Genomic DNA, 25,198 nt, shown 5'->3' with positions numbered 1-25,198 from the left:
GTAACTAATTTAACTTACTCACACTTGTTTCCTCATCTGCAAATTGTGGGTAATAACACTTTCTCAGTCGGTGCATTGTAAGAATGAAATAATCAAATATGGAAAACACCTAGGAATAAGTGCTTAACATGCTGTAAATGCTCAGTAAGTAGTAAAATCAAGGTTTCTAGAAGAGAATAAAATACAAATTACCTTCAATTGCAGGCAAAAAGACTTTGGTATGATTAAATGACAACTTCATAACTAAATGAGGAGAGGAGGGAATTATTGGTTCTGTCTGGTTAATCACCATTGTATACCAAGTACCTCACACAATTTCTGGCCCACGGTAGCAGGTCAATAAATATTTTTCTTTTTATGTTTCCATTCCTTTCACTTTGTTTCCCCTAGTATTAACATTATATATCACCCTAATACAATTATCAAAACCAGAAATCATATGTATTTTTGAGTGAATATTGAATATATTTTTAAATAATCAAAAATAGGGTAATTATCCTTGTATCTGGGATTATTCTTTCAGGAAACACAAGACAGGAATAAAAAGTCTCTGAGTCAGAATTTCAAAATTGCTTTTGAGAATAAAAAACAATCCTTTTCATTAAAGTGGGGGCTTTAATGCAGACGCAGTGAGGTGAACTGCACAACTACTGCACATAAAATGTAGGAGCCCAATATTTGATCCCTTTGATTCATCAGAGTTTTGGGCTCAAGAATCACGGTGAGAAAATGAACTTCAGCTTAGTGAGCAAACCAGGATTTACAACAGCAAAATATATAGGTGCAAATTATGTAGAGCATGAGTTATTCTTTCTTTTGTGAACAAAGGACATTTTTCACAGCATAAGTCTTTGTTATGAATATCTCTATATACTGCATAGACATTTTTCACACCCCCACCAATTTTGTGAAGAGACAGTAAGTCAGGGAGTTACCTAATTTGTGTCAAAAACAAGGAAAAGATGTGTCAACAAGAGCATTTTTTCTTTTTTCCATTCCAGTGACAGGTTAGCACTCCAACTGTTGCTGATCTGTTGGAATTTCCTGTTTCCTCTTTCATTGAAATGTTTTCTCTTTTCTGTTGAAATAATAAATTGGAACCAGTGAGGCAGGGTAGGACATGACAACTCGGGACAGCAAATGGCATCTAAAACAATTGTCCATAGTATACAATGGATGTAGTAAAATCTATCTATCCAGACTCAATAGAACCAGATTTTTTCTTAGAGATTCACAATAATAACTAGAAGTTAAAATCATAAGACTTTGATCATGATATGAAACAAATTAACTTATGCCCAGTTTAGTTTTGGTGTTAAATGACATCTTTAAGAATTGTTTGACCGTGAATGAGATGAAGGGTAGCCTTCTGTCAACCAAAATAAACATTTCCAAACATTCTAGATCAATAGATGATTCCTCTGTGTATCTTTTTTCTTCCCCCTCTTTGTTCCTCCCACTCTCCCATTTGCTTTCCTTTCCTTCTGCAAGATTGCTTTCCTGTCATTGCTTCTTGCACCCCAGACACTCTGGAGGGACACCTTGATTGTCACCGAAAACTCACCTAAACATTTGTTCACAGACAATGTGCTCAGGAGAAAAGAAGCAGTGGAGCTGTTCTCCATTTAGTGCAGTGTAGAGAACATCGCCCTAGGGGGGAAAAAAAAAAAAAAAACAGCTGGAGCTAGCCACCATTCTACCAGTAACTTTTTATGAAACTATGGGCAAAATGTTTAAAAGTCTTGAGGCATAAGCTGCTTTTCTGAAAACTAGGGATAGTGATCTCTCCTCTGTCTGAAGCTCATCTCTTGAGAGTTTTACAGTTATAATCAGAAAGGGCCCTCCCATACCTCTGTTCTCTTTTTGGCAGTGATCTTAGACTCCAAAAGCTGCTCTGTGGAGCCTGCAGTCAGTTGTGTCTGTGAGCAACCACTTTAGTCACCACCTGACTAACCACGGGTTTCCAGAAATGTACTCTTTATTCAAAGGCTTCTTCAAAGAGTATCTAACAGTAACTCAGATACATGGTATTTACTTGCTTTGAGTGACTCTTCAGTACTTCTTCTGATATGGTTTGGCTGTGTGCCCACCCAAATCTCATCTTGAATTGTAACTCCCACAATTCCCCTGTGCTGTGGGAGGAACCTGGTGGAAGGTGATTGAATCATGGAGGCCGATCTTTCCTATGCTGTTCTCGTGATAGTGAATGAGTCTCATGAGATCTGATGATTTTAAAAAGAGGAGATTCCCTGCACAAGCTCTCTGTTTGCTTGCCACCATCCAGGTAAGATGTAGCTTGCTTCTCCTTGCCTTCTGCCATGATTGTGAGGCCTCCTCAGCCACGTGGAACAGTAAGTCCATTAAACCTCTTTCTTTTGTAAATTGCCCATTTTCTGCTATGTCTTTATCAGCGGCATGAATACAGACTAATACATCTCCCTTCTCAAAAAAACAAAAAACAAAAAAAGAAGAAGAAGAATTAGAAACATTTTTTTCTCTCGAAGACATTTTCTTATTTATATAAATTCTGTCTCTCAATCAAATCTGAGTGTCTTTAACATTCTGTAAGCAGACATTTTTTAATACACTTTACCCAGCTGCAGCCCAATTATTAATTTGACAGAAAATCACTCAGGACAACAGAAATTGAGTCCCTAACACCCACCAAATATTTAAAAGTACATAATGTTGCTATGTGAAGATACTCAACAAATATGGAACATAGTTTGTGATTTCAAAAACTTTATAACCCACATTGGGAAGATAATATTCATTGGATTTTAGAATAAGAAAGGATTATAAGTCCACTATTTTCTAGATGGATCAGGAAATAGTCTACCATCCCAAGAATAAAATAGAGGGGAGAAAAAGATGATTTGACCACTGCAAAATAAACTAAGTTCCCTTTCCTACCCTCCAATGCTGTTATGCTGCACAGATGATCAGCAGAGGCCATTGTGGCAGATCCTAGTGCAGGTCTCATGTCGCTGGTTGTAGGCATCTAAAAAAGGAAGAGCACTGCAGAGAGGGCTCCTGCGTGCCTTCCAGCATTGGAGGCATATGAAGCCTGCAGGAAGGGGTGGAACAGGCACTTTGATGCGGAGGTGCCAAAGGGGTCTTAGATCAACACGCTCAAGCAAGTCCAGTTACAGCTATGGAACTGTGACTCCTGGACCACAAAGTGATCCATCCACAAGATGATTTGAGAGGTTTATATCATTTTGTCATTTGTTGTTTCTGTTTTTTCAGATATGACTGGCAGTCACTATGTGACATAGCCAAATCAATCTGAATGTATTATTAAGTAGTATTTTTGTTAAACTTTTAATTTTAGCTTTACTGTAATATGCTTGTGGTGTGCTTTTTATATTCCTAGGAGTAGTGCAAAGGGAAAGCTCTGCCACCTGACAATTTCCCATGAAAGTAATTATCTGTTGGTTGTACATGGATGCAAATGCCACAAGAGCTTTTACTGCTAGAAGAGTGGGAAATGGAAGAAAAGACCCAGAGATGAGAGAATACTAGAATGGAATGTAACATCAAGACACATATTTGAATTATTAAAAAAGATTGAAATACATTGCAACTGAGCTACAAGGATATCAGAGGCCAACACCTACAGAGAAAAATTCAATATTAAACAAGTGATGGCAGCTTTAAGTTCAATTCGCATTGAGAAGTCTCCTTGGGCAGGGAGGAAGCAGAACAGGCACTGATGAGGCTTAATATTCAGTGGAGTTAGAAAAGGCAATCCTCTATGATCCAAGACATTTTTTGCTCACCTGCTGGATGATATTTAAAATTTCTTTGACTTTAGTATTTGGAATTTTGCTTCAATGCTTGATTAAACATATATTTGTGGGTTTCAATAGCCATTCTTTTTCTCTGTACCAGACAGATCAAGTGAAGTAGTCCCATTCAGGAGGAGTACCACCAAACCAGTAACCAGAGACATTCATTAGGGTCTACCTAGATTTGAACATGTTTGTAATTAATACCCTAGGATGGCTATTTTTATGTGTCAACTTGACTAGGCTATGATACCCAGATATTTCATCAAAAACCAGTCTGGATGTTGCTGTGAACCTATTTTTTAGCTGAGATTAACATTTAAATCAGTAGACTTTGAATAAAGCAGATTGTTCTCCATAATGTGGGTGGGCCTCATCCAATTAGGTGAAGGCCTTAAGAGAAAGAAAAAACAAAAGACTGCGATCTCCTAAGGAAGATGAGATTCTGCCTCCAGACTGCATTCAGACTCAAACTGCAATGTCAACTCCTCCCTGTGTCTCCAGCCTGCTGGCTTTCCCTGCAAATTTCAGACCTGCCAGCACCAACAATCATGTGAGCCAATTCTTATTTTAAAATCTCTCTCTCTCTCTCTCTCTACAGACACATGCACACACACACACACACACACACACACACACACACACACACACATCCGATTTGTTCTGTTGATCAGGAAAACCCTGACTAATGCATATCCCCTATAACCCCTTAGGGTTTAGATACAGAACTTGAAATAGAAAGAAATTTATTTGAGTGATGAGAACACATGGACATACAGTGGGGAACAACACACACTGGGGCCTACTGGAGGGTGGAGGGTGGCAGCAGGGAGAGGATCAGGAAAAATAACTAATAGATACTAGGCTTAATACCTGGGTGATGAAATAATCTATACAACAAACCCCTATGACACGTTTACCTATGCAACAAACCTGCATATCCTGCACATGTACCCCTGAACTTTAAATCAAAGTTAAATAAAAGAAATTTATTTGAGTATAATAAACTCAGATATTGAGTAAATAATAACCTTTTGTTAAACAATTTAAATTAAACCTAAATAACTGATTAGAGGAACACTAAATATTTTTGAACTAAGTTTTGAATACGGGATCCCAGCAACCCAATCTTGTTACCTAGATTCATGATTATTCTCTTTCCTTTTTACCTTTTTGTTTTATGGTCTATTGTCTTGTAAGTTTCTGAACTAATAACTGGTAGTCAGCTTTTGTGGAGGTTTTGCTATCTCTCCAGAAATTTCTTACATACTCCCTCTGCATTCTCTTCCTTTCCTGACTATTCTTTTCTTAGAAAGGAGTCGCATTGTGGTGAAAAGATCAATGTCTTTGAAGTAAAAAAAAAAGAAATGTTCATTTGAATCCTGAATCTGAAGAAAACACCAGCTGTGGAAACTTGTCCAAGTCATTTAACCTCTCTAAGCCTCAGTTTTCTCATTCCTCAAGATCCTCACAAAGACAGTACTCAGATTAAATGAGGTAACAAACGTTCATACCCTAGTGTTTATATAGGAAGGCACTGACTTCCATGTGAGGTGACTGAAGCCTAGTAAACAAGCTTCTTGGTTTCTTTACTTAAAAAGTCCCTGATCGTAAAAATATCAACAAACATGTAATTTAGAAAGCAAAGAACATCTCTGCTATCCTTGGCAGCTGCAAAGAAAGTCAAAAGGAATATATTATTCAACGTAGTCTAACTTCTCTAACAAACAACTCCCCAGTTGCAGCAGCTTGACATAGTGAAATTGTTATTTCTTACTCATGTCACAGTGCAGTGTGGGATGATGGAGGGACTCTGTTCCACATTCATTCATGAACCCGGGCACCTTCAATCTTGTGGCTCCACCCTCATATTGGCCCTTAAAGTTCTTTCTTTTAAGGTAGCTAATGAGAAAGAAAGGCAGAAAAGAGAACCTGATGACCACACAAAGGAAGTGTACGTAGGTCATTTCTGCAAGTGGCGTGTGTTGCTCCAGCTCACACCAATTGGCCAGAATGCCACTGCATAACCTTACCTGGAACATGTAGTGTCGCCCTGTGCCCAGGGAGACAAAAACAACAATGTTGGTGAACTTGGGCATACATTCCTATCTCAAGAGCCATAAAGACCTGTTAGATTAGTTCTTTCAGATTTGTTTGTTCTTAACTGTTTACTCTCCATTACTCATGCATATCCTTTGATCTATGTTCAGGCCTTTGATTTTATGTAAATGCTTAGGCGTACACATTTTCCTATAAGCAGAACTTAATAATGAGAAAAGAGGTAGACCAGAAGTGCCTTAGTGTCTAAAGTAGAAACAAAAAGATAGCTGTTAAGACAGAAGATAAAAAATAGGGAGTCTCAGAGTGCAAAAGGAAGTGATACATTTTTTGAGGTCTATCCCGATGGGACTTTTCCTGGAGGCTGCACGTTGTTGGAAATGCCTCATAGAGTTAACTCTGTGGTTTTACTTTCTTCACAGGACTCTTGTTAGATCTGTGGGAAGGAACTACAAGACAGTTGCTATAAGTATGAAAAAGACAGTTACTAAATGTATGAAAGACCTGGTAATTTACTTTTTTACCTTGGGTATTGGCATATTCCATATTCTGCAATATTCTTGAGTGTGATCGCTTAGGAATGAATATGATTTGAACTCACTCAGGTTTAGAGAGGTGTCAAATTGAGAACTAGGCAGATCCACCTACACTAAAAAATGACCCTAAAGTAAATTGGTTGAAGAAATTAGATCTTAAAGATTCCTGATTTTTCCAAAGGTAAATTTTGAAGTCTTCATCAGTATATCCATATTAAAAGGAGATGACAGAAGCCAAAATCAAAGAGTTATGGCCTGACAGGACAACTGCATTAAAATAAGCATCAGTTTCATTCAAAAGGGCTAACTTGAAGATAAATCTTTTGAAGATAAATTTTGACTGCAGCTCTTTAGAGGATCTAAAGTGACCTTGATGGACAGTGGAAGAAATTGCAACATGGAATTACTTGAATAAAAATCTATTGACTTTAAATAATTTCGCCTAATGTTACATATACACAGTTAAAACGAAAACACCTCTTTACACTGTTAAAAAAAGAAAAAGAAAATAATAGATTTTCACATTGCCCCACTGATGCCATCAAAAGTCTATATAATCACTAGAGTCAAGTATTAGAAATGCTATCTTCTGTGGCCACATTCCCTTGCAAGGCCCATTAGTCCCTAAATTGTCTCCCTGGGCACATGGCAACACTACATGTTCCAGGTAAGGCTATGTGTTGAGAAACAGTAGTGCTGGCTAAAGCCTCACAGAACATCTGGTGAAATTCATCTATTTGCAGGCTGCAAATGCCTATAGCAGTTGATGACCGCGATGAAAAATGCTTTCACTTTCATGGACTATTTCAAACTTCCAAGAGAAGTTAAGGTGAGACAGACTCCCTAGTTCCCCATCTCTTTTCCTTTCTTTTGGTTCCTATCCACATTCCGTACCCTGAAAAAGCCCAGATCTTCTCCTGTACCTGCCCTATGTGCTCTATCCAACCATCCTTAAAGCAAGGCCTCTGCCAAACAAACAGAGTGAGGAATCACCCATATGGCACGATGTTTGTCTCGACATCACGAGTGGAGACCAAAGAGGCTTCCCCACACTCCCATTGCAGATCTATCAGCGTTCTCCTGTACAATTACAGTGCCAGGACATTCCAATTTTAGCTGTGCATTGGAGTAGGGCGTTGAAGGCCTCATAAAAAATATAGCTATCTGACAGCACTGATAGTCAAAGCCACTATCTATTAAGTGGTTACTATATGCTAGTGACTTTATATATGCTAGGTTATTAATCCCACCACAACCCTAGCAGTATTATTACTTCCACTGAAAACTGAGTTTTAGTGAGGTTAAGCAAACAGCCCAAGGCAGCATAGCTAATAAAAGACAGAGCCAGGATTTAAACCTAATTCCATCTGACTCCTCCTACATGAAACAATTATAGCAAACATTTGTTGAAAGCTTACTACATGCCAATCATTGTTCTGAGCTCCTTACTTGTGTTAACTCATTTTATCCCACAACAATTCTAGGAAGCAAACACTGCCATTACCACCGTTTTGCAGACAAAGGCACTGAGAGTGAAGCGACTTGCCCAAACCCTACAAAAAGTCAGTGGTTAGAGCTGGGACTGCAATCCAGGGTTCTCTGTATTGAGACCAATCCACTCTTTTTTCTTTTTTCTTTTTTTTTTCCATTTTTATATGTTTTAATTGTAAAATTTTCAATAATTCCTACTTCCATGTCATCACCTAGATTTAACAACTATTGACATTTTGCTATATTTGCTTCAGTTTTTGTTGAAATACTTTAAAATAAGATATCATAGTATTGGCCAGGCATGGTGGCTTACCCCTGTAATCTCAACACTTTGGGAGGCCAAGGTGGGCGGATCACCTGAGGTAGGAAGTTAGAGACCAGCCTGACCAACGTGGTGAAACCCTGTCTCTAAGGGTTGTATCTAAAAATACAAAATTAGCCAGGCGTGGTGGCGCATGCCTGTAATCCCAGCTATTCGGGAGGTTGAGGCAGGAGAATCGTTTGAAACTGGGAGGTGGAGGTTGTGGTGAGCCGAGATCGTGCCACTGCACTCCAGCCTGGGCAACAAGAGCAAAACTCTGTCTCAAAAAAAAAAAAAAAAAAAAAAAAAAAGACATCATAGTATTTTACTCCTTAATACTTCAGCGTGCATCTCTAAAGACGGATTTTTTTTTACATAATCACAACAGCATTATCACAGCTGATAAAATATATTAGCAATTCCCTAATACCATATTCAAAATTCTGTAATTGTTCCAAAAGTATCTTTTTTACAGTTGGTTTGTTCAAACTAGTATCCTGTGAAAAATCATGAATAACATTTGCTAATTATATAATTCTAAAACACCTCCTTCCTACTCCCTTTTTGTACCCTGACATTAATTGCTGAGGAATCAAGATCAGTCTATAGAATGATCGGCCTTCTGGATTTGTTTATTTCCTTGTGGTGCTGGTTAAGATTTTCCTCTAGTTTCTGCATTTCTTATGAAGTAGAAATTTTAACTAAAGGCTTGAGTAGATTCACTTTCAGCAAGAATGCTTCATAGATGATATTGCAACTTTATGCTGTACCACATTTGGATCTTCACAGTAACTGGCCATTGCATCAACAGCAGTGTCTAGAGCATCATAGCATCAGGTGATGATGGCCAGACTCCTCTACTGCAGAGTTATGCCCCCGCCCCAACACTCAATTGGCAATCATGTAGGGAAGTCTGTCGTGATGGTCCCTGTCAACTTTTCTTTCAGTGGTTTCAGCATCTGTCAAAGGTTCTTGTTTGAATTTCCATCCTATCAAGGGCTGCAAAACGGTGACTTTCTGACCATATCACTGCATCTACATTCACAGCTCACATTCTTCAATAAAGAAAAGTTTTCCTTCATCAAGTGGAACTATTTAGTTATGCTGAAATTCAGTTTCTTCTAGAAAGACATTAAATACTTAATTATATTTAATTCTCAATTCTCAGAATAATCAGTTCATGTAATAATCACCTCCAGTGATGGCAAATGAGTTTTGTTTTGGAAGACATTCTCTTTTCTGAGTTTAATTATGTACTTGTGGAGTTTTATACATTCATAGTCATTTTTAAATGCTCAGGTTGTCTCACACTTGCCACTCTATACTCTTCAACTACAATGCTACTAAACCCAGATTAGGGCCTAGATTGAAATCCATGTTTCCCGTGTAGTAACTGAATGACTCTTGCTTCTGTGCCTCTCTCTCTCAGAAATAAAACTGGAATTAAAAATTCTATATAGCTTATAAGGTTGTTGTAGTAATTAAATGAGACAGGTCAGCTACCAGGCTTAGCGAAGGGCATACACAAACAAAGAATGTGACAAATGTTAGTTACTCCTATTTTCATACGATCATCATCTAATGCTAAGTCTGCACTTGGGAAGGAATTAGGGTCTGGGGATGGGGTGGTAAAGGGAAGAGCAAGGGTCTCAAATGCTCTAGAGAGAAGATTCTTACCCAGAACAGTGACGCATGAGGGCTTTGCAGGGCCAGGAACAGGTAAAGAAACTAGGTAGCTGGTGAAGGGAAGAAGGCACGAGGGAGAATAAAATTTTCCTAAAAAAAAAATTGCTTTTGTTTGTTTCACAGTTTTCTCAGAGCGTATTCTATTCCAAGATATCGAAAAGAATGCTAGTGCAACTAGAGCTAAGTGGCTGTCTCAGAACCTATCAGAGTAGAGAGGTCAGGTCATTTCTAGGCTTCATGCTGCCAGCCTAGTCCCAGGTTGGGCATTAGCCGATGGGCTAAGTTGCTTGTTTCATGCTGGTCTGTAGGGAGAACTTACAAGTGGGAAGGCAAGTTCAGTGTCATCTTCAAATGACAATGGTCATATGAAATACTAAAGATATTTTCCTATAAAAACCTCCCACAGAAATGAAAAGTTTTTAAATAAAACATATCATCCAAAATTGTAAAGTGAGAAAGATTGTTTTAATCTCATTTCTTTGAATTGTATTGTGAGAGGTATTGGTCTTCTTCCGCTAATCCAAAGTTAAGGACAAATAAATCTCATTGTATCTGAAACTTTGGAGCAAAAATTTGATGCTATTATTTTCCTTCCATGGAAATTTTATTCTGGGGATATATTTCCATAGCAAATGCATAGTAGTTGTCAAAGAAACAAGCTAATAGTAGGCTTGAGAAGAGGGATTTCTTAAAATGAAAAGCCGTTATATCCTCCCCACCATGTCTTTCCCTTTCAGAATACTTACTGGCTCACCCCAGTCTCCCAGAACATAAACAATGGTGTTGTAGCCACGAAATCCTACAAAGACCACGTCACTTTTGAGCATGTACACACATATATATGTGCATGGAAGGTGCTTGTGTGTTTGTGGCGTGGAAGTAGGGGCTTTCCTTCTTTCTCTTTTTATTCTTTTTTTTTTTTTTCCAGACAGAGTCTTACTGTATTGCCCATGCTGAAGTGCAATGGCGCGATCTCAGCTCACTGCAACCTCTGCCTCCTGGGTTCAAGCGATTCTCCTGCCTCAGCCTCCCAAGTAGCTTGGATTACAGGCACCCACCACCATGCCAGGCTAATTTTTGTATTTTTAGTAGAGACGGGGTTTCACTATGTTGGTCAAGCCGGTCTCAAACTACTGACCTCACGATCTGCCCGCCTCGGCCTCTGAAAGATTACAGATGTGAGCCACTGGGTCTGGTCTATCTTTTTATTCCTTAGTAAAAAATGTTTCCCTCACAACTTGACAGGAACTGGCTCTGAGATTTACAGAAATAACTGAAGGGATATTGCGCATGCAAATTATCCTGCATCTTCATTAGCTGTGCTGCTCACAATAGCCAAAGCTCTCCGTCCTCCCTCTTTTTAGGTCATGTTAAAGTTTCCTTTAGAATCATATTCAGTGGACTAGCATGCCTCAGTAGAACGTTGAGTGACTTGAAAAATACTTGGCTACCAGACAAGAAAGTAAAACAAAAGCTAAGTGTGTAACGTTTAACAAAGGAACATTCAGAATCTTCCCTCTGGCAGAATCAAAGCAGCAAAGAACACCCTCGTCCTCCTCTCCCAAATAAAAACTGGGAGAAAACATCCTGGAAAATAAATGCCAGCAGCCAGAAGCCAGTTACTATGGAGAAACATGATGAAGTTTTAAACCATTTACTCTCATTTTGTTCTTCTAAACCAAGGCCACTAATAACCTCAGAAATGTCGACTGATTATCTTCTTTCTGCTTGGTTGGTATTTCTGTACCAAAATGTTCAGATGGAAGGTAAACAAAGGCCTAGCAGCTCAGATTTTTTTAAAATTTGAACTGGAACTCATTTATTTGTATTTCAAAATTCTGAGGCAGATTACCTGGAAGACATCCAAAACCTCAGAAGCCAAAAGTTCTGCCAAGCATTTTTCAGCTTGGCAATCGGTAATATAATATAGCCAGATCATTAAAGAAATCCTATTCTGAATTCCCTTGAAGTTTCTAAGCAAAGTTTAAACAAAAATTATTTCCTTCAGAGACTCCTATGCATGATAAGTTTCCATCTGTTCATAAGGAAACAGCATAGTAGATTAGACACCTTGACTAAGAACAAATAAACACAACAAAAATAAACGTACATTGCATTTCTCTCTAGACCTGCATGGCTGTGTATTCACAAAGCAAAACATTGTATATCTTCCATCTCTTAGGAAGAAGTTGTTTATTACTCCTTTGCTTTGTCATGGCCATCTTACTCATTTACTTTTCAATAATCACGTATTGAAAACCCACTCTGAAGAAGGTGCTGTGCCAGACACCATGTAAAGAAACAAAGATGTAGATACACAGACTCTGCTCTTGTGGGGCATAATATATAGTGGTGGGGAGGGGGAGATGATATGTACAAATAGGTATTAAACCAGATAGAAGGCATTAGGAAAAGTACCTTAGGAAAGGCAAGATGAGATGCTCTGGATGTCCCGAGAAGGGTATGTTAATTAGAATGAAGAGGTCAGGAGAGATTTCAGGAAGGAGGCAGAATAAGCGCTGCATCATGAAAGGGAAGTAGGATGTGGACAAAATGGAGAAGGTCTTAGAGTACCATGGTGCTTCATCTAGTGCCTTGTTGCCTGAAGTGCTCTATCTGCTCCTTTCCAACCTGCGTCACATGTAAGTCCATTTATACACTTAAACCAACACTGAGTACATGAGAACACATATTTCTCACCCACACGTTAAAATCAAGTTGAGGCCGGGTACGATGGCTCATGCCTGTAATCCCAGCACTTTGTGAGGCCAAGGCAGGCAGATCACTTGAGGTCAGGAGTTCAAGAGCAGCCTGGCCAACATGTTGAAACCCCATCTCCACTAAAAATACAAAAATTAGCTGGGAGTGGTGGCAGGTGCCTGTAATCCCAGCTACTCGGGAGGCTGAGGCAGGAGTATCACTGGAACCTGGGAGGCGGAGGTTGCAGTGAGATCCCACCACTGCATTCCAGCCTGGCCAATAGAGCGGGACTCCGTCGCAAAACAAATAAATAAGTAAATAAAATGAAGTTAAATATTATCTCACAATTCTATACAATCACAGTTTGCTTTTTATGCTGCAATTTATTTTTTCCATCTAAGTTATCTTAATGCACCATCTCCTTAAATTAACTGCCAGAAAATAGGTGAAACCCATGAAACCTAGTGTAATAGTGGAGCCATCCACTAATCAAGACAATCAAGACCAATGTGGGAACAGGAGTCTGAATTATTTGACTGCATAAATAAGCACATTTCCACTTTGCCTATGAAGGGTGCTTATAATAAAGAATTATCTCTTAACCACCGTTCCACTGTTTCAATCAATGGAAAAATCAAAATGCACTTATTGAATTCATTTAAATAAGCATTTACTGGGAAATTCCTACCCGAAAGACACTGTGCCAATTTGGAGGACTCAGGACGGCTCCCTGGAGGCATCTCACAGCCTGGAGGGGGAATTCACACCCACCTCTGAAGTAGGGTATGATAACAGAGCTATACACACAGATCCTTGGAAGCACAATGCACAAGTATATCTAATGCTCACATTCTGTTTTTAAAATGAAGCTGGTTTTCATTTGCATATGTAAATTCATATTCCTATTATTTGGGCTTCTAGTTGTAAGATAAGCTGAAATGTTCTTCAGACTTTTTTGGCATTAGCCTGAGAACCTATTTATATATGAATCACGTGCAAAATATTAGTATTATTTTTTAAGCCATTTGCCAATGTTGACAAAATGACTGGTTTCATTTACTAAACTTGAATGTGAATGATATTGCACTTTGTCCAACATTCAAATATACTTTCACATCCAAAGATTTTCCACAATTGAGGATACTGAAAAATGTGCCACTTATTTTGAAAGTAATTTTAAAACATATACATTGGAAAGGCATTTAGAAATGTTTGTGACAGTGGAATCATTTCAATGTACTTTCCTACCTCCTTTGTTATCTTTGTCCATTTTGTTTTGCTGTAACGGAATACCACAGACAGGGTAATTTATAAATGAAAGAAATTCGGCCCGGCCCAGAGGCTCATGCCTGTAATCCCAGTACTTTGGGAGACCAAGGTGGGTGGATCCCCTGAGGTCATGAGTTTGAGACCAGCCTGGTCAACGTGGTGAAATCCTGTCTCTACTTAAAATACAAAAATTAGCCGGGCATGGTTGCGGGCGCCTGTAATCCCAGATACTTGGGAAGCTGAGGCAAGAGAATTGCTTGAACCGGGGAGGTGGAGGTTTCAGTGAGCCGAGATCGGCCCACTGCACTCCAGCCTAGGCGACAGAGCAAGGATCCATCTCAAAAAGAAAAAAGAAAAAGAAAGAAAAGAAATTTATTTCTCACAGAGTGCATGTGAGAGAGGGGGAGAAAGAGCCAGAGAGCGATGCAGCAGAACTTGCTTTTATAACAAACCCACTCTGGCAATAACTAACCCACTCCTGCAATACCAACATTAAGCCATTCATGAGGACAGAGCCCTCATGACCTAATTACCTCCTGTGAGGCCCCACCTTCCAAGACTGTTGCATTGAGATTACATTTCCAACATACGAACTTTGGGGGACACATTCAAACCACAGCATTTGTCTAGCAAATTCCTAGTTAATGTTCACAACTCAGATACTGCCTCCTAGATTTCCCTCTGCACTCCCATGCTATTTTTTGAAACCTATAATTCCATCCCTAAAACCAAGTCAAAGACACCTGTGCCTTTGTTTCCTTATCTGCAGGAGGTGATAACCGATAGTATTCATAGAGGTAAAATAAATTAATGCCATGTAAGAACAGCATGGAAACCACAGTATCATAAAAGTATTCACTATCATTATAGGCCCAAGTAATTATCACATAGTAGGTCACCAATATAGGATCATTGAATAAAACATATACCTTGTTCAATAGATATATCAGAATTTATACATCCAAAAGTGTGTTAGCCTCTTTCATAAAATGAACTACAATCTCACTTCATAAGTTAAAAATAAAAATTCATTGAGTCTAAGCTACAGCTTTATGCATTGAAAACAATACCAACTTATTTACATAGCACTTTAAAATTTGATAAAGCATATTTACAAAGGGAGAGAATTAATTTAATTTTCTTTCACACTATGTGATACAGCTCTAGTGCCAATCATAAATGACAAGCCCTTAATACATTTGCCCATTTGGACTCCTCTTTCAAAAGTACCTAAGTATCTAGTGAGGTGCAGTGGCTCATGCCTATAATCCCAACATTCTGCGAGGCCGAGGCAGGAGGATCATTTGAGCCCAGGAGTTCAAGACCAGCCTAGGCAATGTAGGGAGACCCCCTTCTCTACAAAAAAATTTAAAAATTAACCAGGCATGGAGGCACATGCTTGTGGTTCCAGCTACTTGGGAAGCTGCAATAAGCCATTATCACGCCACTGCACTCAGTTTAGGAAACAGAGAGAGACCTTGTCTTAAAAAAAAAAAAAGTCTAAGTTATAGTTGAAATCTGCAGTGACTCTTTAATCAATGAGCTTCTAATGGTCTTTTTTATTATGATTATCAAATGTCTATGCAAACATTTCTTCCTCTGAACTTCACCCTCCTGAAAAGGGACAGCTGTGGATGACTATTCCCTTTCTATACCAGTTCCAATAGCACAGTGGAGAGGGGAGGGAAAAATAAACACACACATTTCTAACTTTCCAGCCTACTGACTGGTCTGCCCTTTCCCCTGGCCAACATCCTCAAAAATATGATAATGAAGTGGTTTGTGTGACTATGAAAGAGTCGTTTTCCTGGGCTGGAGCCAAGGGAGAGAAAGAAGGTATCCAAACACAGCTGCAGTTACCTCTCCCCGCTCAGTCATTTCAGGGAAATGGACTCAGCATATCTGGAAGGAGGTCAACTGAGGGACAAAATAAAAGACTCTCTTGGTTGGTTGGTTCTACACATATCCTGAAAGCAGGCGTCAGGCCTATGCTACAACAGTCCCTCTCACTTTGGCAATAAAATGAAGGAGAAATATCACAGAAAATACCAAAGGAAAAACCAGTCAAATCTCATTATCACAAACTCCCAGAAATTTGTTGAATTATTTTAATATTTTCAATATAGCTGACTGGAGTGAACATTAGTTAACATGAGTAATTGCTAAATTGGATCTACATTATCATTTGTGTCTACAGAGATTTTGTTATAAAGAAGTATATCCAAGTTAGATTTTCACTTGGATATACTTAGGTGATCCAAGTATATGGCAGGTTGGGAAAAAAAAGATGAAAAAATATGTGCGTTCTAACTATTTTTTACAAACTATATACATAGTAGATTATTCCATTGTTGACACTTCTGAATCATATGGCCATGGAAATTAAGGGGATCCCTTAATTGAACCCCTCAATTGAAAGAGGAGCAAACTAAAGCACAGAGCACATTGTCCATGATAAGCAACCACTTAGGGCTGCCATCATCAATGGGAAGGTCTCTCTCAAGTTATAGACTGAAATCTAAGCCTAGCCCAGCATTCATTGGGCACCCTATTTTCTGCCTACATTTTCATAAGATGTATCACAAACTTCAGCAATTATTTATTATGTACTATCTGCTATCTCTTTATGCAGGTTAACGTTGAAATAATAAATTGAGAAGCCATTAGACAGGTGGGTTTAACACCCTGGGTTCCTATCTAAGGCAACTAAAACCTAGCTCAGCCTCATTTCATGCAAGTGGCTAATTTAAAAGAAATGAAACTTAAGCTCAACCAATCACATAGTCAACTGGGCACTGATTATATTGTCTTGAACTTCCCATCAAGATAGTCCAAAAAAGACAATTTTTCAAACTTCATCCAATCAAGCAATTTCTTTGCTCTGCTTTCTTACTCACCCTGTAAAAGCTTTTCCATCAACCACCTCTGCTGAAGCCCTGAACCACTTCCAGTCTAGAGCTGTCCAATTCATGAATTGCTATCTGCTCAAATAAACTCTCTAAAGGTTTAATGTGCTGAAGTTTCTCTTTTAACATTAATCTTCTATTTAACATTATTGTAAACTCCTTGAAGGTTACCACTATGGCAAAATGATTCTGAATCCTCCCACTCCTGATATCTCCTGGGAACAGTGCTGAAAATCCAACATTGAGTAAACTCCTTTCATTGGCAAATGGGCCCAGAGGGGCCAGCATGAGGGAGAGAGACTTGATAAAGCTCTTGTCCTCCTAAAGTTTAAAATGGAACAGGCAGAGCAACCTAAACAGCTCTGATGCAGTTTGCCATGGTGAAAGTATAGACAGTTCTGTGTGAATTCAGGTAACAGGGAGATTAATTCACCTGACAGTATCTGACAAAAGATACTCAAAATGTGGCCCAAGAGCCAGCTCTCATTATTACTCCATACGAAATAAGTTCAGAAATTGAGAGTATTTATTTAGAAACTCTTAGAGCAATTGACAAAGTAGAAATTCTGCCTGCTGAATCTAATAATAAAAAATTACAACTTGTGCTTTGTGCTTTGTATGTCTGTGACAGATTGGGAATTTTCAAAAGAAAAGGAAAAAGGAAGGAAGAGAGAAAAGGAAATTGGCCCTTCTTCACAAAGAAGTTGAGAAGAGTGGTCTTCGATGAATCAGGCTTGACCTAGTCCTTGCAGATGAGTAAGACTTCCACAGCTAACTATGTGAAAGGAGGGTGGAACGAGGACAGTCAGCAGCAACTATTCAGAATGGGGGATTCCGGGAACAAATGAACACAAACACAACTTGTGCAGTCAGAAGATAGGAAGTGTGAGTATCCATGGGCGTGTGGGAAGATAATTCAGCATTAGTGGATGACGCAAAGGTTGGGAGATTTTATTCCAACCTGAAGAGTTTGCATCTCATAGTGTTGGCAAGCAGAGAGCTATGAAAAGCTTTCGACTGGGAAGTGCTATAATAGAATCTGCACATCGATAAAGGATGTTCAGTAGCTACTTGCTAATTGAACTATTGCACATTTGCTATAGGGGCTGTAAACTCAAAAGCTTAACTAGGCCAGGCAGGTTCCATGCATAGGAAGGTAAGGTTATCAATCTAGCAAGCACTTGCCTCATCTAATGGGGCACCTACTACTCAGATCTTCCCAGCTGTTTTCATCTGGAGATGCACACCCAGTGTGCCGCATCTCCAATTTTTCAAGAGAAGCCGAAAAGCTGGGTTTATATGGTAACTTCTAAATTACACATTAGCACTAACTTTAAAAATTTTTAGCCAAACGCAACAGGTCTACATGTTGGATTTGTTAACCAGACCCCAATTTGCATTAGCACTAATTTTAAAAATTGTTAGAAGATACTATGAATTGCACATTATCACTAATGTTAAAGATTGTTAGAAGATTCTATGAAAGCCAAACATGTTGGATTTTTTGTCCAGACCCCCAATTTACATCTCTGTTTTAGCACAGAAAAAAAGAGAGACCAGGTGTGGTGGCTCATGTCTGTAATCCCAGTACTTTGGGAGGCCAAGGTGGATGGATCACCTGAGGACAGGAGTTTGAGATCAGCCTGACCAACATCGCAAAATCCCGTCTCTACTAAAAATACTAAAATTAGCCTAATGTGGTGGCACACACCTGTAATCTCAGCTACTCGGGAGGCTGAGACAATGAGAATCACTTGAACTCAGGAGGCAGAGGTTGCAGTGAGCCAACATTGCAGCACTGTACTCTAGCCTGAGTCATAGAGTTAGACTCTGTCTCAAAAAAAAAAAAAAAGAGAGAGAGAGAGAGAGAGGACGGTTACCTGTGTCAAAGTGATCAATTACTCTTTGTGTATTTTTTGGTCCCTAGAGCTTACAGAGATTATTTTTAATACTCATGATGTGATGTCTGCACTGTCCTGTGGTGCTCTGTTTTCAAGGATGATTGCTAGCATTACTGATTACTGCTGGTGTGTACTGATGTGCCCTAGTCTCGTACATACCTAAAGTTCCTTCTAACTTGGTTCAGCATCAAAAATTATGTGCAATTAAGTCATCCTTTATAGCTTTCCAGCCTGTACTTCCATCACTAAGGGGGAGAGCCGTGTGTGGTTCTTATTGCCTTCATCCCTTAAAGCCAGAGCACTTGTCATTCCTGGACCAAAACTGGGTGTTTCCATCCAGCCTTCAGTAGAATAGTGCTTCATTCTGCCAGAGCATTTCACTATTCCCTTTTCTCTGAGGATTCTCGTGCAACTAATGTTGCCTGGGCTTGATTTCAGCCAAGATAAAGGCAATATCGAGATGCAGCTTGTAGCCCCTTTAGGAAGCTTCCAAATTATGGGGCACTTAGAAAGGAAAAAGTTTTTCTTCCGATAGGTTTCAGAAAAGAAAAAAAGTCTGCCAGTAAATTTTAAATGTGTTTGTTAGAAAGAGTGGTGAGGGGTGAAGAGGAGAGGGAAATAAAAAGAATCAATAAAAACCCTCTTCCCAGCTGTTCATTCCACAGCCTGCATAAAGAATACGCATCTTTTTGATTAAAGTGCAGCTTTCATGCCCTTCTCTGGCAGGCTGCCAAGCTGGCTTAAGGTGAGCTCTGCTATTTTAAGGTGGAATTGTTTGCATTTGACTTGAAAAGACTCATTATTCCATAGCTCACTTTTTCACACTGCCTCAGAGGGGAAGCAGCAATTTAAACCTGAAGAAACAATATGGAGGAAATGACCCTTGGCCCCTCAGGGAGGGTTTAAAAAACAAAAATCCAAATGACTTAATTCCACAGCTTTCACCATTCCCAGTGGCACTTCCTGCGGTTCCCACAAACTTAAATTCGACTTGATAGGGTTAAATGTCCGTAGACAGTGACATCATAAATTCTCACAACAAAAGATTATTATTCCATTGTAAAAATCACTAAATCTTTAGATTTACTTAGTTTAGGTGGACTTTTTTGCTCATTTATCTTGTAAATGTATCCACTCAGAAATCCATGTAACTGCTCAGACTTTGAATTGATTCCAGCACAGGATAAACATTGTGGATTGCTAGCTGAGATTTTTTTTTTTTTTTTTTTAAAGCCTGGTTGGTTTTATATATTTTTCATAAAATATCTTGGTCTCTTAGCCTGGAAAGTCATTGGTTCTGTGTCTGAAAAACAAATCACTATGCACATGCACAAATATGGCCAAGCTGTGCCATTAACCCTAAAATATGGCTGCCTGTCTCCGCTCCTCTGCTGTTCTATAACACTTAGCTGGGCTGGCTTCCTCTTAGCCAAGATGTGCTCCCTGCATTAGAATTGTCTGAGTTAATTATTGGATTTCTTAACCAATCCATCATAGAATTTGTTAGTCTCGAGTCTTTTTTAAAGTATTAATTATTGGTTGTCTTTGTGTGCCCGGAGTTTGTGAGGCACTTAGTATGATTTCTGACCACCCGAAGCCAAAAATAAAACTGTAAGCCCCTCCAAGTGAATGTAGGGATTCCCTCTCCACCAAGAAAATTTCAAAGAAATCTGAAGAACGAGTTCAGGTCATGACAGGAAGGAATCATTATGGTCTTTCCCTTTTGGAGTTTAGAGGCAGCTGACCAGCATTAACATTAAAATACAACAGACTGTTTGTTTCTTTGTTTGTTTGTTTGTTTGTTTGTTTGTTTTGAAGACAGGATCTCACTCTGTCACCCAGGCTGGAATACAATGGCATGATCAGGGCTCACTGCAACCTCAACCTCCCAGTCTCAGATCATCCTCCCACCTCAGCCTCCCAAGTATCTCGGACTACAGGCACACACCATCATGCCCAGCTGTGTTGTATTTTTTGTAGAGACAAGGTTTTGCCATGGTGCCCAAGCTGTTCTCAAACTCCTGAACTCAAGCAATCCACCCACCTAAGCCTCCCAAGGTGTTGGGATTACAAGTGTGGGCACTGAATCTTGGCCTGAAACCCAGCCAAGAACAGATACTTTGTAGCAATAAGATAGCAAATTCCAACCTGACTCTACTATAATATCGCATGACAGATAAGGAAGGATATCAAAATATTTTACCCCAAAATATATTTCTTTGCCATATTTTAAAATGGTCCTGCAAAGCCATTTTTTTGTGGGGGAACTTTTGCATCTGTAAAGAATCTCTGTTAACATAACTAGATCTTTCCTCTTCCCAGCCCTCCCAACCCTGAAGAGATTAACTGAGAGTCAAGCACCTTTTAAAGGTCTAAATAGGAAACATTTGCCATCTATTGTCTCTAAGGGCAGCGACCTCTGAGACATCTTCTATTAATAAGAACTTTGGTCTCCACAACCCCTTATCTTAACCCAGATACTTCTTTTTATTGATTCCAAGTCTTTAGATAATAACTAACTCTTTCAACCAATTGCCAATCAGAAAATCTTTGAATCTACCTATAACCTGTAAGCTCCACTCCACCACACCCCAAGTCATCCCCCACCACCCCCTATGCCACCCCCACCTCACTTCCACTTTGAGTTGTCCCGCCTTTCCAGACTAAACCCATGTATCCCTCACATTATATTGATTGATGTCTTATATCCCCCTAAAATGTGTAAAATCAAGCTGAAGCTTAACCATTTTGGGCACATGTTCTCAGCACCTTGTGAAACTGTGCCTTAGGTGATGATCACTCACATTTGGCTTAGAATGACCCTCTTCAAAGATTTTACAGAGTTTGACTCTTTTCATCAACTGTTTTCATCAACACACCTTTTAGCAAGACTGCATCTCGTAGATATAAAGCAGGAGTTTTAAGTTTATCTTCTCCCTACTTTTCCAAATCTCACTGTGGTTTTGTTATTATTAGCACTTGGAACTGATATTTGAATTTTTCCCCATTGCGCTGTAATAATGCACAACAGTCTGCGTGTATCTGGTACAGAATGATCGTTTTCCAGAAACAGAGAGAGGCTTTTTTGTCTTGTGATATAAAGAAAATATAGTCATAAATTAAAATGTCTGTGCTATTGTTAATTTTTTAAAACTATAGAACAAAACAATTCTACACACAGTAGATGGGAGATGAAATGGAATACTTTTCCTCACCTAGATTAGGTGATTTCACTTTTCCCATTCTATTTTCTGTCTCTTCTCTCAAGTTGTGAAGTTTCTTTTAAAAAATAATTTTTTAAATAAATAAACAGTTTGAATCTAACACATGCAAGGAAAGGCCTTGATAAAACTGCTCACAACACACTCGTGGAAGTCACTGAGTTGTAGGGACAGTTCTAGAAAACATTTCTGCAAGGCAGTGGAATAATTTACTTTCTTCAAAAGGCTCAGTCAAGTCCTTTTAGCTCCCAGAAGAGTACAATCTACTTCAGTTAAAAGATGAGAAGAGAGTCACTGATGGCTTTAGGCAGAAACCTTCCTATGTCAGTACCTGGAAAGGGTCACCCTGGGCCCAGGTGTGGCCTCAGCTTCACTACACACATTATGTCAGTAAATATCATCGATTTTTAGTGTTAGTTCCCATTTGAGAATTAAAGCAAAGGTCATGAGTTTTCTTCCTGTGTAAATATATATACATCCATGCATCACCCAAAAAGCCCTTTCCTGAACCCCACTACCCAATTTTTAAGTTTGCCCAGAGGTGATGTGTCTCTGGAGCTAGATTCATGCAAAGCAAACCCAAAGTCTGATTTACTAAGCCAGAATGCCAATTTACTCATTTAGAACTGGCGACATGGCTTGGCCCAGGAGTTAGGCCAACTGTCTGCACATTCCCTTTTGGTAGGTAGAGCTACACAGAAAATCAAATTACAGATCTGAAGACTTCCTGGTGATTTTAGAAATAGAACAGAGGAGGTGGATGTTATCACGCAATATCAGTCTGATCAATTTCTCTTCTCCATTCCAAGGATATTTGTGTCTACCTTCCAACCTCAGAGTCCCCTCTCCCCTAGTCATCATTTGTCAAATTCCAGTATACAGAGGGGAGGGGCTCAGAAGATAAGTCTGTCTGTCACTTGTATAAAATTATTAAGGCAAACAAGTTAAATGCAACTGAAGGTGTGGCAGATTTGGGGACCATTCCAATCATTTCTTCTTCAGCATGTATTCTTTTTGAGGATTTCAGAATTACTTTATTAGTAATGAGTACACATTTCTTCTGCAGCTGGCTATAAATGGAATGCTTTTAGTTTGCATTTCAAAGAGAGAACTCAGCCTGAGTTTTCCTGTAAGTCTTCTGAGCTCATCTTGGTTGGTAATTATCAGCTACCATGCATCAACTATAGAGTTGACCCCAGTGCTTATTTGCTGTAATACAGGGCAACCATGGCACAGATAATCTAAAGCAGTTGTTTAAATACATGTATGGTATTTTCCAAGGATATCTGCTTCTTGGGTTTTTTCTTAGATTATTGTTTCATTGTGTTTGCCTTTGGATCCCAGGAACACATTAAGCAAGAAAGAAGAATACAGTATTTTCCACTTGCTGCTTCATCAAAAACTATCTCAGTCTCTCTCTCTCTCTCTCTCCCGCCCCCCCCACCCCACCTCCTCTCCCTCTTTCAGTAAATGTCATTCAAAGCTAAGAATCTGGAAATTCTTCTTCAGCCTATCAGCTACCACAGCAGAAATCTCAATCTCTGTTGGTAAGACTTAAAATTTTCTCCTAAATTATGCTAATGAGACGATTTGCACAATGATTTTTTTACAAAAGGAAACAGGCTTGTCCTGTGCTCTTTTCCTTGTGAGGAACCAGGTAAAGTAAGGCAAGGAATTTTCCTAAGTGTATAGAACAAAATGACAAACATGAGGGTTGTGGGAAAGGCAAAGGCTAACACAGAGCCAGAGAAGCTGATACCAAGTAGTTTAGCAGAGCACCAGGGCCGAACAGTAGAACTTCAATATAGAGCTGAACAGAAGTTGGAGCAGCGACCAAGGTTAAAGCAGGAAAAGAGATGATAGGAGGATTTCTAGAGGTAAGGCACCAACTCACCTGGCTGATGAGGTCATCTTTTTAAAAGGGTTAAGATGATGTGAACAAAGTCAAACTATGATTCAGAATAGCAAATAGGAAGCATTTCATGAAAGCTGTGTGAGAGTAGCAACAGGTCAAGCAAAGCATCTCGATGTGATCCAAGCATCACAGGGAACAGGAGTAGCTTTATCTCCATGGGGCTAAGTATAAAGATGCTATCTGGCTCCTTTCTCAACCAGTTGCCTCAGTTGAGGCATCACAAAAATCAGCACAAGATACTCCAGGGATACTCATTATCTTCAGGTCTCCTGATGAGTTAGATTTCCTCAGAGTAAGTGAATGGAAATAAAACGTAAGACAATCCAGGATTCATAAAAGCTTCACCTTGGCAGAACTCCTGGGTGGTCTAATCTTCCAGGATTCTGATTTGCTCTGCTTTCCTTTGAAACTAAATAGAAACCTCCAACAGGCCCTTCTCTCTGCTTCCAAAACACGTTGAAGTTTGTCAAGAGTTTAGCTTATATTTTGGACAAAATGGCATCACTTAAGTTAATGTTCTTTAGTAAATACTGATTAAAGATATACTCAAGAGATTTGTATTTGTATTTTCTTTCTTCAGAAGGGAAAAATTTCTTCTTAAGATGAACACAAATTCTACAAGAAATATTTTCCGTTAAACTATGTTGTGGTTCTTGGCCGGGCACAGTGGCTCACACCTGTAATCCCAGCACTTTGGGAGGTTGAGGCAGGCGGATCACCTGAGGTCAGGAGTTTGAGACCAACCTGGCCAACATGGTGAAACCCCGTCTCTACTAAAAATACAAAAATTAGCTGGGCGTGGTGGCGGGTGCCTATAATCCCAGCTACTCGGGAGGCTGAGGCAGGAGAATCGCTTGAACCTGAGAAGGGGAGGTTGCAGTGAGCCAAAATGGCACCATTGCACTCCATCCTGGGTGACAAGAGCAAGACTCCATCTCAAAAAATATATAAATAAAATAAACTATGGTGTAGTTCTTATTTTGTGGACTCCCAGAGAAGTTAAATGCTTCTCCACCAAAACCCAGTTAACAGTAGGCCAGGAACAATGCTTAACTGCTAATACAACGTTGAGGCACTACTAGCTAAACAACACTAACAGACCCAAGTCATAAAATTTTCCTACCAAACATTACATAGAAAATATTGTCATCTTTTCCTTTAATTGCATTCAACAGAGAGCTAATTCATCAATTGCATTAACAGGTATTTAATGACTTGGGAAGAAGCTGAGTGATCTTAACACTGGTGGCACAAAAGCTGTGTTGAAACTGTAAGTTGTTAGGTATCTCTGCAGCAGTAAATCAGTATATTTACTGGAGAAGAGCTTTGGGGAAGAGCCATCCTTTCACTTTTTTTTCCCCAAACCTGCTAATTCCAAACAGAACTTTAAATTCACAACTGACAGCTTCCATTTCCTTTAAGA

The 25,198-nt window shown here is 39.2% G+C and overlaps 1 non-coding gene across 1 annotated transcript; it reads left to right on the top strand.

Annotated features, from left to right (window-relative positions):
• The first annotated feature begins 6,178 nt into the window (after positions 1-6,178).
• LOC123572073 (small nucleolar RNA SNORA18) lies at positions 6,179-6,311 on the top strand. Its single transcript, XR_006696413.1, has one exon. It is a non-coding gene; the product is annotated as a small nucleolar RNA SNORA18 (small nucleolar RNA).
• The last annotated feature ends 18,887 nt before the right edge of the window (positions 6,312-25,198 follow it).

Source organism: Macaca fascicularis, chromosome 2, assembly GCF_037993035.2.
Source record: "Macaca fascicularis isolate 582-1 chromosome 2, T2T-MFA8v1.1".
Lineage (NCBI taxonomy): Eukaryota > Metazoa > Chordata > Mammalia > Primates > Cercopithecidae > Macaca > Macaca fascicularis.
The sequence above is the reverse complement of the archived record's forward strand: the minus strand, read 5'-3'. Positions and strand labels throughout refer to the sequence as shown.